We start from the raw sequence: 11877 nt of genomic DNA, 5'->3' as shown, positions 1-11877 counted from the left end.
TTAAAGTGCGATGTGGCTTTCTCCTCTGGGGTCGCAGGTTACCCCAGGCTCCCTGGGCTGGCGTGAGCAGCCTATGCTGGCCTGGCCACTTCAGATGACGTCCACAGATGAGATCCGGCCTGGGGCCTGGGGGTGCCTGCAGGGCCGGGGAGCCGGGGAAGAGTGCTGTGGTTTGCATGTGTCCTAAATTCCGTGTGTGGAACCCAGGAGCCAATGGGTGGGGTCAGGGAGGCCTTGGGGATGAGGCCAAGTGGGAAAGGCAGCACCCTCGGGCCTCCCACAGTGAGGACACAGCCAGAAGTCACTGACAACATTCCTGAACTGTGGGGGGACACTTTGCTTTCTTATGAGCCGCCCCACCTACAGTATTTTTGTTATGTCAGCCTGAGTGGACTAAGATAAACCCCCAGACAGAAGATCAGAGATGTAGAAAACCCGACAATGCTAACTACAGAGTTGACAGCATGGACAACACCCAGACAGCAACAACAGAATCACGCGTTTTCTTCCAATGGTCACGGTGGTCACCAAGACGGATCACGTCCTGAGCCGTATAACAAATCCCAACGAATTCAAAAAAACAGGATAGAATTGATTCCATAGAAAAATAGGACATAAAAATGCATGGGACGCAGCTAAAGCAGAGTCGAGTTGAGCATTCATAGCACTAGAACGCGTGCGCGGTGGACACTGTGCCGCTGGTGCCGTGGACGGAGCGCCTGGAGGGCGCATCCTGGGGCAGCCCCCTGCAGAGCTCAGAGACCCCAGGGCTGCTCTGTGAGGAGTGGTGGGGTGAGACCTGGGGCAGCCCCCTGCAGAGCTCAGAGACCCCCAGGGCTGCTCTGTGAGGATTGGTGGGGTGAGACCTGGGGCAGCCCCCTGCAGAGCTCAGAGACCCCAGGGCTGCTCTGTGAGGAGTGGTGGGGTGAGACCTGGGGGCCGAGGCACCGGCAGCCACATGGACACAAGCACCGGAGGAGCTGAGGGGCACCTGCGACATCATTTCATTTACGTGAAGGTCCCAGCCAGGCCAAACCGGCTGATGGCCACAGTGGCCAGAGCTCTGGTCTCTAGGGAAGAGGCTATGCCAGGTGGGAGGGGACGCAGAGGGTGGGGGCCTGAGGACCCATGAGGACCCTGAAGACGGGCAGCTGTCCATCTAAAGTGTGTGCACACTTTCTCTCCCTCTGTGCTGTTTTTTTTTTTTAAAGATTTATTTATTTGAAAGATTTACACACAGAGAGAAGCAGAGAGAGAGAGAGAGAGAGAGAGAGAGAGGTCTTCCATCCACTGGTTCACCCCCCAGTGGGCCACAACAGCCGGAGCTGCGCTGATCCGAAGCCAGGAGCCAGGAGCTTCTTCCGGGTCTCCCATGTGGGTGCAGGGACCCAAGGACCTGGGCCATCTTATGCTGTCCCAGGCCACAGCGGAGAGCTGGATCAGAAGTGGAGCAGCCAGGACTCCATATGGGATGCCGGCACTGCAGGCGGCGGCTTTGCCCACTAAGCCACAGTGCTGGCCCCTGTGCTGTCGTGTTTAAATGTCTGTGTGGCTTCATTTGATCCTCAAAGGTGCTGAAGTGGACCGTCCACTCTTCACTGGGCGTGTCCTCGAGGCTGAGGGGAAACAGGGCCAGGTTCAGGCTCTAGGGGCCTCTGGGCAGGGGACAGGGGACAGGGCCCCTAGCCCAGCAGCTCCACTGCATGGCCATCCCAAGGCCACCTCCTTGCAGGAGCTGGCTCGGCACCCCACGAAGTCAGGTTTGTGCAGCTGTGGTTGGGGTCAGGATTGCGGGGGGTCAGATGTTAGTCTCTCTGCAGAGATCAGGGGGAGCCCTGAGCCGGTGCAGGGTGGATGCTGAGAAGGGCCCCTCTTCGGGGAGACTCGCGGCTTCCCGGCATGCACCGGGCCTCCTGGATGCTGGTGCTGCTTTGGGAGAAGTAGAGCAGACATTGGTCCTGCCAGTCCTGCTGGCCCTGCGCGCAGCGTGCGCCACCAAGTTAGCTGTGGCCTCTGTAGCTCGCTTCCGCCACGCACAGCCCCAGGACTCCCCACCCCGGCCCCCACACAGGGCGTGGGCTGAAGCCGCCCGGTGTGGCATGTCTGACAGCTGACGACTGCCTCCCACGCCAGGGGCTGGGGGGAGTGGCCGACCTCCCCGGCCGCCGCAGGGAGGTCCCCCCCCGCCCCGCTTCCACAGGTGACAAACTCGGGGTCATCGACATAGCCACTTGGCACGGTGGGGAGACCCGCAGCAACAGAGGAAGACTGAGTTGGCCAAAGGCTACCCCCCACCCCTGCTTGGGTTTGATTTCTCTCTCTGGCCACACAGCAGGGACCGCCGTGAGCCCTCAGCCCGCCCCTCCCTGCGCGGGCACGAGACCCCTGTGCGCATGCGCCCTGGGGAGCGCGTTCCCGCGTTCCTCCTCCTGCACCCGGCCCTCTATTTGCACTGCAGAACGCGCTGACCTTGCACTTGCACAACCGCGCGGACAACACCGAGAACGTGGCAGGCAGCGCCCCCTGGCGGGGAGCGCGACGCCCGACACAGGCCGCGTCCCGGCTTCCCAGGGTCGGGGCGGTTTGGGCTCCAGGCTTGGTCCGGTGTCTGCACGAGAAGCTCCTCCAAGTTCCTCCACAGGCGGCATGGCCCCTCCTGCTAGCTCCGGCCGAGAGACAGGTGACACGGGGGGCCCCGAAGGGTTCCGGGCACCGTCGTCTACGCCCCGTTAAGCCATTGCCTGAAGTGTTGGGGATTCAGCGTTTTGAACCCTGAAAAATCGAGTTTTCCCCAAGTGGCCGCTGGTCCCCTGTAATTGTGGCTCCCACGGTCAGCTGTCGGGTGAGTGTGGCGTTGCTCAGTGAAGCCATTGTAAACCCGCGGACTCAGGAAACTCAGCAGGCGCCCGCCCGGAATCGGACCCCCCAGACCCCCGTCTACACATCCACATGCAGCCGGCTGGGCCCCTTGCCCTGGGGGCTGGGGGGCTGGGTGGGTGGGCGGAGGTGAAGGAGCTTCACCCACCAAGCCCTTCCCAAGCGCCTGCAGGGGACGGCCCTGCACCCTCCCAGCCGCCCCTGGGCAGCCCCAGTAGCACAGTGTGGGAGAATGAGGGCAGGTGCACAGGAGAGGTGGGGACATCCTCAGACGTCACAGGGACTCCACGTGGCGTTGCCAGTTCTCCAGACGACCTGCCTTAACTTCCCGGCTTCACCAAGCCGGCAGGTGGGACCAGAGGCGGCCCTGCTGCTCCGAGGCTCCACCCCAGCTCCTGTGTGGGGACGCTGACCCCAGGAGAGGGGACTGGCGGGAGCTCAGCCAGGTGGCTGGGTGCCTCTCAGCCCTGCACTGCAGCCCCAGATCGGAGCTGGCAGCCTTGGTGGGGTCCCCAGGCCATGGATAAGGGAGAACCTAGGGCTGCAGCAGGCTCCCCGGGTGGGGGAGCCGTGAGTGGGGTCCACCCATGGGTGGCCTTTCCTGGCCAAGGATGTTCACCCCCAGCTGACCCGCAGGCCACACTGCAGGAGCCGACCTGTTGGGCGCCGACACTGGACACGGTGAGACTCCTGCCGGCACGTGCCCCCTCACGCTGCTGTTTGGGGGGTGGCCCCCACGGTCATTCACGTGTCACGTGAAGGCAACAAAGGTGGAGTCCTTGCTGCAGCCGCCTCCTCCGGCAGCCGCGGGGCCGGTAGAGCACCTTGGTGCCCTCCTGAATTCTCTCTGCCGGCTGCGCAGCTGGAGCTCGGAGCCGGGACAGAGGCAGGGTGCTGGGTTACGGGCAGGACTCGGCTCTTCAGGTCCTCCCGGGAAGACGCACCCGCGAGTGGCCGGTGCTGAGGCGGAGGTTCTGGGAGGAGTGAGGGGAGGGCCGGCTGCCAGGATGGGAGCGAGCCCCGGGGCGGGGGGCCTGCAGCCCCAGAGTCCTGGGTGGCCACGCGCAGGGTGAGCTGCTCTGAGGGAGGAGACGCCTTGGTGGCCACAGAGACCGTGGAGGAAGGCGGCGGTTTGCAGGGAGTACCAGCGCCAGGTCCGGGGGTTTCAGGGAACTGGGCCGGCAGCCGTGGCCAGGGGAGCCCAAGGCCCAGGTGAGTCCCCGGCCTTCTTCCCCCCTCCCCCCTCCCAGGGCGTCTGTCGCGCCACGCCAGCCAGCTGAGAGGCAGGTGCACGCCGGGGGTTCTCCCCAGCCCAGCGTCCTGGGCACCACGTGGGCTGTTCCGGCAGTCCAGTCGCCCGCAGAGACGCCGCCGCCTCCTCGCAAGATCTCGTGAGAAGCCGCAGGGCCGACCTGGGACTCCTGCGCGCACACGCCCCCCCCCCCCCCCAGCAGCCCCACACTCCGCAATTCCGGGGCCTCGGCCCTGGGGGCAGGGGTGTGGCAGGAATGGCTGAGCGGGCAGAGGATGCTGGGCTCGGGCTCGCACCTGCCTGGATCTCAGGGGTCTCGCCTCTGACCGTGGGCGCTGCCCTGTGCGGCCCTTCCCAGCAAAGGTGAGGCGGACGCACGGGTGCAGCGGTTTGGGGAGTGAGAGGGAACGCGCGTGGCCGCCGCCCCAGCGGGGCCCGGGAGGCTGTGTCCCCCTTGGGGCTGTGTCCCCCTTGGCTGGGGCTCCTGCCAGCCGCGCCGCTCATGCCGGGCACGGGCAGCCCCCGGCGCGGCCGGCAGGGGGCGCGCGCCCTTCCCCAGCGCCCCCTCCCCGGCCCGCCCGCGCCCCTCTTCGCGGCCGGCGTCCCCCCTCTGGGGCTCCGCAGGTGTGCGCCCGGAAGATGCTCCCGCCGGGACCTGAGTCGGAGCTGGGGTCGGGCAGCGGTGGTGCCCATCCCAAGGGAGGGCTCTGCGCGCTGCCCTCCCGCCCCCGTGCACCTGCTGGCTCCTGGGGGGGGGGGGGGCGAGCTGTGAGGTTTATTATGTACTTGCTTAGTTTTAAAAATGTATTTGAGAGGTGGGGAGAGAGAGACCCCCGTCCTCTGATCCACTCCCCAAATTCCAGTAACTTAGGGCAGGGGGTGGGGGGAGGTGTGTGAGGCCAGGCTGAAGCTGGGAGTGGGGAGCCCGGTAGGGGTCTCCTTGTGGGTGGCCGAGCCCCACCCCTGGTCTACAGAGCCAGGAGTTAGGGCCTGAGAAGGGGGCCCAGGGGCTGGATGTGGGACGCGGGTGTGCTAACCGCTGGGCTGTGCGACTGCCGTGGGTGTTAGTTCCCCACGCAGTGGCGTGGTTCTGAGTGAGGCACATGGGCAGGTGCTTGCTTTCGGGAGATGGGCCCCCTCCCTCTCCCAGTGCGCGGCTGCAGGTCCCACATGGCCCCTGTGGAGCACCTGTTGCATGGCACGCAGCGGGCTTCCACACCGCCACATCCGGAATCCTCGCGAGAGCTCGGCTCCCTGGAACCCGCTTCTTCCGCCAAAGCTGCTGACCCCTCGTGAGGGCTGAGCACAGACCTCAGCCTCACTCCTGGGGCAAGACCGGGGCACAGTCGCCGGCCTCTCGGAGATCTGCCCGGGGTGCCCCTGCTGGACGCAGGCAGAGTGGACAGCTGCTGCGGTGCCATCACAGCTGGGGGCGGGTGGGGCCGGCCATGACCGTGCTCTGGGTCCTGAGCCAAGGCCGCACGGGTCCTGCGTCGGTCACTTTGGGAAGGCACAGACCGTGGCGCCGCCATGGGCCCTGGAGGCGGGGAGCCAGCGGCACAGTGTGGGCAGGCTGCTTTCTCCTGGCCTGGCCCTGGCTCGCGCACGCCGTCGTCCCCCTGTGTCCTCACTTGTCGCTCCCCTTCTTCATGGAGGAACGACACAGGACCCTGCGCTGTTCTTTCGTCTGCTCGGCCCTCCCCGGGTTTGCTGCTGGTTCTTCCCGGGTTGGCTACCGTCCCTCCACCTCCGTGGAAGGGCGGCTCCCCCTGCCACATTCCCCACTTCCACGGGGGAGCGGCACACCGCTGGCCGGCTCTCTCGGGGGCTGCACAGGTGTTCCCCTTAGATGTTCCTGGTGCATGTTGTCTCTCTCCTCCTTTATAGTCCTCTTCCGCCAATCCCAACTCTGCTACCCACACGCCGAGTACGCTGCTCTCCTCCAATCAGGAGCAGGTCCTACAGTTTATTGGTTGAACTGGAGGCAGCTGTGTAGAAGCTGTTTCCCTTCTCAGCGCCATATTGTGGGAGAGCAGATGCATAGAATAAGTCTTAATTCCAGTAACTTAGTCTAGTCCGAGTTGCTCCCAGTTGCTCCCCACACTCACTCTTCCTCCTGGGCACGCACGCACCTCTCTCCTTCCAGGGCCAGCCATGCCGTGGGAGCCGGGCCCCAGTGTGACCCCCGTAACCCTAGTGACCTCGGTAAAGGCCCTCTGCAGTCACTCTGGGGGGCACGGAGGGGACACAGTGGTGCCTGTGACAGTCTGTGCAATGGGCTTCCTGCCGCACGGGAGGAGGCGCGGGCCTGGCTGACCGTGCAACTGCAAGCTGGTTGGGCTGCAGGCCGCGACCAGGATGGGACAAAGTGGGGACGCAGGAGGGCCCTGGGGGCCCTTGCAGGACGTGGGACACCCAGAGGGCTGTCACCAAAGAGGCTCTGCAGAGGCGATGGCCCCATGGCTTCTCAGAGCTCTTCCTGGAGTTTGGCCATCTGCTAGCTTCAGCCAGGCAGTGCCCCAGAGCCGGCCCCGAGCAGGCCCAGGGCCGGGCAGCAAGCCCAGAAGCCTGCTCTGCCGGAGCGGGGAGCCGGGAGCAAAGCCCTGGCTGCCGCAGCTTTGCACGGAGGTCGAAAAACACGGAGGTGCCTGTGGGCACCAGGCCTCCCTCTCCTTTCCTCTTCTGTAAACAGACGCAGCCAGGCCAGTGTGGGAGCGCCCTCCCTCGCCCTGTCCAGAGAGGGCCGGAGTGCAGCAGAGCCATCACCCGCACTCCCAGGGGCATAGCCCAGAAAGCTGGGCCGCCTCGGCCCTGCGCCTCCGTCCGCAGCCAGCGCTGGAGCTGGCGTCCGTGAGTGTTTATCCAAGCTCATGATTAGAGAGGAATGTTAAGTGTGCAGCTTCGCTCTCGTCCAAATGCTGAGGGATCCGGAACAGTGCATTCCCGGGAAGCTCGGAGGGAAAATCACATTTGCAAATAACACATTTGGAAATAACAGCATCCTGGTGTTGGGCGCACGCACAGTTCCTAGATTGGTTTTTAAAAGCAGCAGCCTCAGAGGACCAGCACAGAGGTCACGGGTCGTGGCAGCCAGGAATCAAACACAGGCAGCCCCCTGGAGTCCAGGCCGCGAAGCCCCGCGCATCTGTGTGAGACCGTCCGGTGCGCGCCCACGGCGGTGCAGCCACGCGTCCGTGCCTCCACCAAGCTGCGGAATCAGACCGCTGACCGTGTCCCACCGAGAGGCATGCTTGTGCCGGTGGCTATGCCAACTCCATCCCGCCCCTCTCGCTCTGCCACCAGCTGCCAGAGGCCCCCGTTGCCAATGAGGGCCTCACAGCAGGGAGGCCTGGAGCTAGCTGTGGAGCCCTGCACTCCTGGCTCCCGGCCTGTTCTCCCTGGGGCGGGAGGTGAAGGCTGAGGCTGTGTCCAGGCCCCCGGGGGCTTGGGAAGGGTCTGGTCTGTGCAGGGTGGGACTTAGCCCCACTGCTCAGTCCAGCGCAGTGATGGCTGATGTGGGGTGGGGTGGGGGGGTGTCTCCAAGGGGGTCAGGCATGCAGGGGAGGCGCGTGCGCACAGGTGGGTTTCACTTCTAGGAGGAGGTGAGCTGAGGTATGAGAGTCCCGCCCCTCGCAGCGCCATCCCAAAGCCCAGCCCCGTTTCTGTCTCACGAGAGGTTCCACAGACACTCTGGCACCCGGACGGTTCTGGCAGCGGTCCCCAGGGAGTCTGCAGGTGCTGGTGGGTGTGGGGGCGCTGGCGCCCGCCGCCCTGACACCGAGGGGCCGTCCTCATGCAAGCAGGAGCCGACCTCAGCCCTGGGGCTTCCCACGTGCACCCTCTCTGGGGCCCGTGTGGCCGGGCTCAGGGATCTGGGCGATGGTGAGGACAGAGCGCATAGGACTGCAGGTGCAGCTTGTTCTGTGCCCACACTGAAGGGCAGCAGGAGTCAGGGCCGCGGCCTGCAGGCCTGGGGAGAGGGAGAGCAGGGAGTGCAGATGATCTGTGCCTGGCTGGGAGACGCCCGCCTAGCCCAGGCAGGAGGTTGAGGGGGGAGGCACACCAGGCCCCCCGGGAGAGACCCTAAGACCCGACTGCCTGCAGGCACAGGAGCTCCAGGCACATCCCCCCCCCCCAACCCTGCTTCCTGTTGAGGGGCCTTGTAATTGTCAATCAAGTAATCAGCCCGGGTGTTGCCTAGGCCCCAAGGACCACCTGGGAGCTAAGGGGGCTACGTGACCTTCAAGCTGATTGGAGAAGCGCAGCGCCAATATCGGCTTTATCCCATAGAATTAGTGCTGCCCTGAACTAGCCACGCCCCTCCGCCTGCCTTTAAAAGCCTGTTCCTGCTCATCGATGAACGGACAAGTTCACCGAGACTGTCTCCGATGCTTCTTGCCGAAGAACACCGCGGTCGCCCGCCACCCGTCGCCCCGTCGCCCCTCACAGGTCAGGGCTACACTCGGAGTCCTGCTGCCACCCTGATGGGTGGGCCTCGCGGGTCGGGGCTGCACTCAGTCCTGCCCCCTCCTCGACAGTGTGGGCCTTGCGGGTCGGGCCGCACTAGAGTCCTGGAGACCCTGGGCAGAGAGGGCAGTGAGGGCCCTGTGGGACACAGGGGTCTGGCAGTGCGGGAGGGCGGGGCCCTACCCGGATGCCCGTGGCACATGGAGTCCTGGCAGTGCGGGAGGGCGGGGCCCTGCCCGGATGCCCGTGGCACACGGAGGCCTGGCAGTGATGCCGCGGGAGCCTGCAGGGCGTCGTGCCGCAGGGCCAACCAGGCATCTTCTCTGCTGCAGGAGCCGCGGCCTCGCTCGTCCCCAGGAGACCTCGGTGCATAGCACCAGCACGGCCGGCTGGCAGCAGGGGACACACAGGGCTGTCCCCAGACCAGACGCAGCCCGAGAGGAAGCCACACAGATTCCCCGAGACCAGGCCCACACTAAAGTTTACTATTTACACACGTGCACGCGCATACGTGAGAAGTGTGTGTGTGGTGTGTGTATGTGCTGTTTGTGTGTTGCGTGTGGTGTACATGTGTGGTGTGGGTGTGTATGTGTGGCATGCCCGTGTGCTGTGAGGTCCGGTGCGTGTCTGTGTGTGAGGGGAGGACCCTGTCCTGCATGTCAGTCTCTCTGGGTGTGCCGGCCCATGGCAGGTCGCGGGGACGGCGTCCAGTCTGCGTCAGACTCCTGGCTTCGGCCTGGCCATCTGGGGAGTGAACCAGCAGATGGAAGGTGTCTCTCTCTCTCTCTCTCTCTCTCTCTCTCTCTCTCTCTCTGTGGCTTTCTCTGTCTGGAGCTCTGACTTTCAAATAAATAAATAAATAAATCTTAACAAAACACAAAATCCCCAAACCGCACTTCTCTTTGCGTTCCATTTTCCCGCACTCTCTGGCAACTGCTCACACGTGGCATTTCTCGTTGCCACTCACCCACCGACACGTGCGGTGAGCGTGGCTGCTGGCGGGAGCACTGAGCCTTCCTAAGGAGGGGGCTCTGTGGGGGTCGCGTGTGTGTGACTCTGCGCTGAGGGTCAGGCACGTCCCGGTGCTCAGGAGTGAGCCCTGGCCTGGGGTCTCTGCTTCCACACATGCTGAAACACCTGCCAGATGCTAAGGGGGGCCTGCAGGGACTTCCAGGACCTGGGTTAAAGCTACGGAGCAGGATGGCCGTCTTGAAGCTTGTTGGGTTTTCCATGCACACGGACCGTCTGTTTATGTAGATCCTTCATTTCTTTCAGTAATGCTTTGTAGTTTGCAGTGTACCCTGTTAAATTTATTCCTAAGTATGTCGTTTTTTGGATGCTATTGTAAATCTATTTTTCTCTTGATTGCATAGTGTTAGTGGGTAGAAATGAAACTGACTTTTTTTAAAATAAGATTTATTTGTTTGAAAGGCAGAGTTACAGAGAGGCAGAGAGAGAAAGAGAGAGATAGAGAGAGAGGTCTTCCAACTGCTGGTTCACTCCCCAAATGGCAGCACCGGCCAGAGGTGCACTGATCTGAAGCCAGGAGCCAGGAGCTTCTTCCTGGCCTCCCATGCGGGTGCAGGGACTAAAACACATGGGCTGTTTTCTACTGCTTTTCCGGGCCATAGTAGAGAGTTGGATTGGAAGTGGAGCAGCCAGGACTCCAACCTGTGCCCATATGGGATGCTGGCACTACAGGCGACAGCTTTACCCGCCACTCCACAGGGCTGGCCCCAACTGACTTTTGTATATTGATCTTGCATGCTGCAACCTTTGGAAGCTAGCTTGTAGTCTAACAGTTCTTTTACTTTTGTAAGGTCCTTAGAATTTTTTTACATAGATTGGAAGGTTTTAAGAAACTAATGAATGTCATTAATGAGACTCCTCAGGTTATTTTCTTCTTGAGTGGGTTTCACAGAATTCATCCGTTTTATCCAAGTTGTTAGGTAGGGAGGCATCGGTGTGCGTCGCCGTCCCTTTGCTGCCTGTTACACCCGCTCGGTTCTGACACCGTCACTTGTGTCTTGTTTCTTCACTGGGCGTGGAGGGCTCCACTGGTGTTTCCCAAAAAGCTGCTGTTGATGGATTGGCTCTGTCGCTCCCACGTTTGTCTGCATTGATGACTCTCCCTTTATTGCTTCCGTCCTTCCGCTCAGTCCGGGCTGCGCTGCTTTTTCCTTTTCTGGATTTTCAGGAGAGCGGTTTAAGTGACCGAGCTGACCTCTCGAGTTTAAGTGACCGAGCTGACCTCTGGTCAGTTTAAGTGACCGAGCTGACCTCTGGTCAGTTTAAGTGACCGAGCTGACCTCTCGAGTTTAAGTGACCGAGCTGACCTCTGGTCAGTTTAAGTGACCGAGCTGACCTCTCGTCTTTTCCAGTAGAAGCACTTGCTGCTTGAATTCTTCCTCTAGGCAGTGCTTGAGTAGAATATAATAAAAGTCTATTTCTGTGTCCCATTGTCATGTTCATTCAATTTAAGATGTTTTCTGATTTTCCCTGGAGACGGCTGTGCTGCCATCTGAATTATTTAGAAGTGTGTCGTTCAGTTTCTAAGAATTCGGGGATTTTTATGGGTTTCCTGCCCCACGTGCCTGCTGCTTCCACGTGTCAGTGTGCGATGCCAGCAGCCTGTGGCGCTCGGCGCCTGCTCCCGGGCGGCTGTGCTGCTGCCTCTCCGCAGGGGGCGTCCTCTGTGGCCATGTAAAACCCACGCGTGCCGACGAGGTCATCCGTGCGTAGTGTTTTCCGGTCTGTGCCTTGGCTCCTCAGACTGATCGCAGGAAACGTGGAGGCTCTGCGGCTAGCTGGACTCTCGGTGCCTCTCGCAGCCTGTCGGGTTTACACAGCCTGTCGTAAGGCGCGTGTGCACCAAGTCTTCGAGGAGGACTCGGGTCATGTCCAGGTCCACCCTGGCACTCCCCCTGTGCTGTCCTTAGTGTGAATTTAGCCTGTGCAGCCTTCGCGTTCTCAAACTGGGCCCCCTGTCTCGGGGTAACTCGGGGCCAAGCGAGAAGTCCGTTCTGCTGCTCCGCCCGTCTGTGACTCCAGCCCCCAGCGCCTCCCGTGGGCACTGCTCCCCGGCCTCGGGGTCTGCGACAGCCCCGCCCTTCCTTCTTCCTCAGGCTCAGGAGTTTTGTAGATTGTCCCTCGTCCTGAATTTATTTGGAGTCTCCCTCACGATTAGTCTGGGGTCATAGGTTCCAGTTTTCTCCTATTTTCTTTGCATGACCCTGAGCAAATCAATGACCTGCCCTGTAAAACGGGGCCACTGCGCTCCC

At 62.3% G+C, this 11877-nt stretch overlaps 1 long non-coding RNA gene across 3 annotated transcripts; it reads left to right on the top strand.

Moving 5' to 3' along the window:
• The first annotated feature begins 2466 nt into the window (after positions 1-2466).
• Positions 2467-11044, top strand: LOC149121866 (uncharacterized). 3 transcript variants are annotated; one of them, XR_016222875.1, is made up of 3 exons: positions 2467-2680; positions 8420-8578; positions 8929-11044. It is a non-coding gene; the product is annotated as an uncharacterized LOC149121866 (long non-coding RNA). The 3 variants fall into 3 exon arrangements; XR_016222877.1 differs by lacking the exon at positions 2467-2680 and adding an exon at positions 4328-4492; XR_016222876.1 differs by lacking the exon at positions 2467-2680 and adding an exon at positions 4915-6334.
• The last annotated feature ends 833 nt before the right edge of the window (positions 11045-11877 follow it).

This window comes from Oryctolagus cuniculus, chromosome 16 (genome assembly GCF_051225735.1).
Source record: "Oryctolagus cuniculus isolate XC-2025 breed Fujian yellow rabbit chromosome 16, ASM5122573v1, whole genome shotgun sequence".
NCBI lineage: Eukaryota > Metazoa > Chordata > Mammalia > Lagomorpha > Leporidae > Oryctolagus > Oryctolagus cuniculus.
Note: the sequence above shows the minus strand (reverse complement) of the source record. Positions and strands in the feature narration are given on the sequence as shown.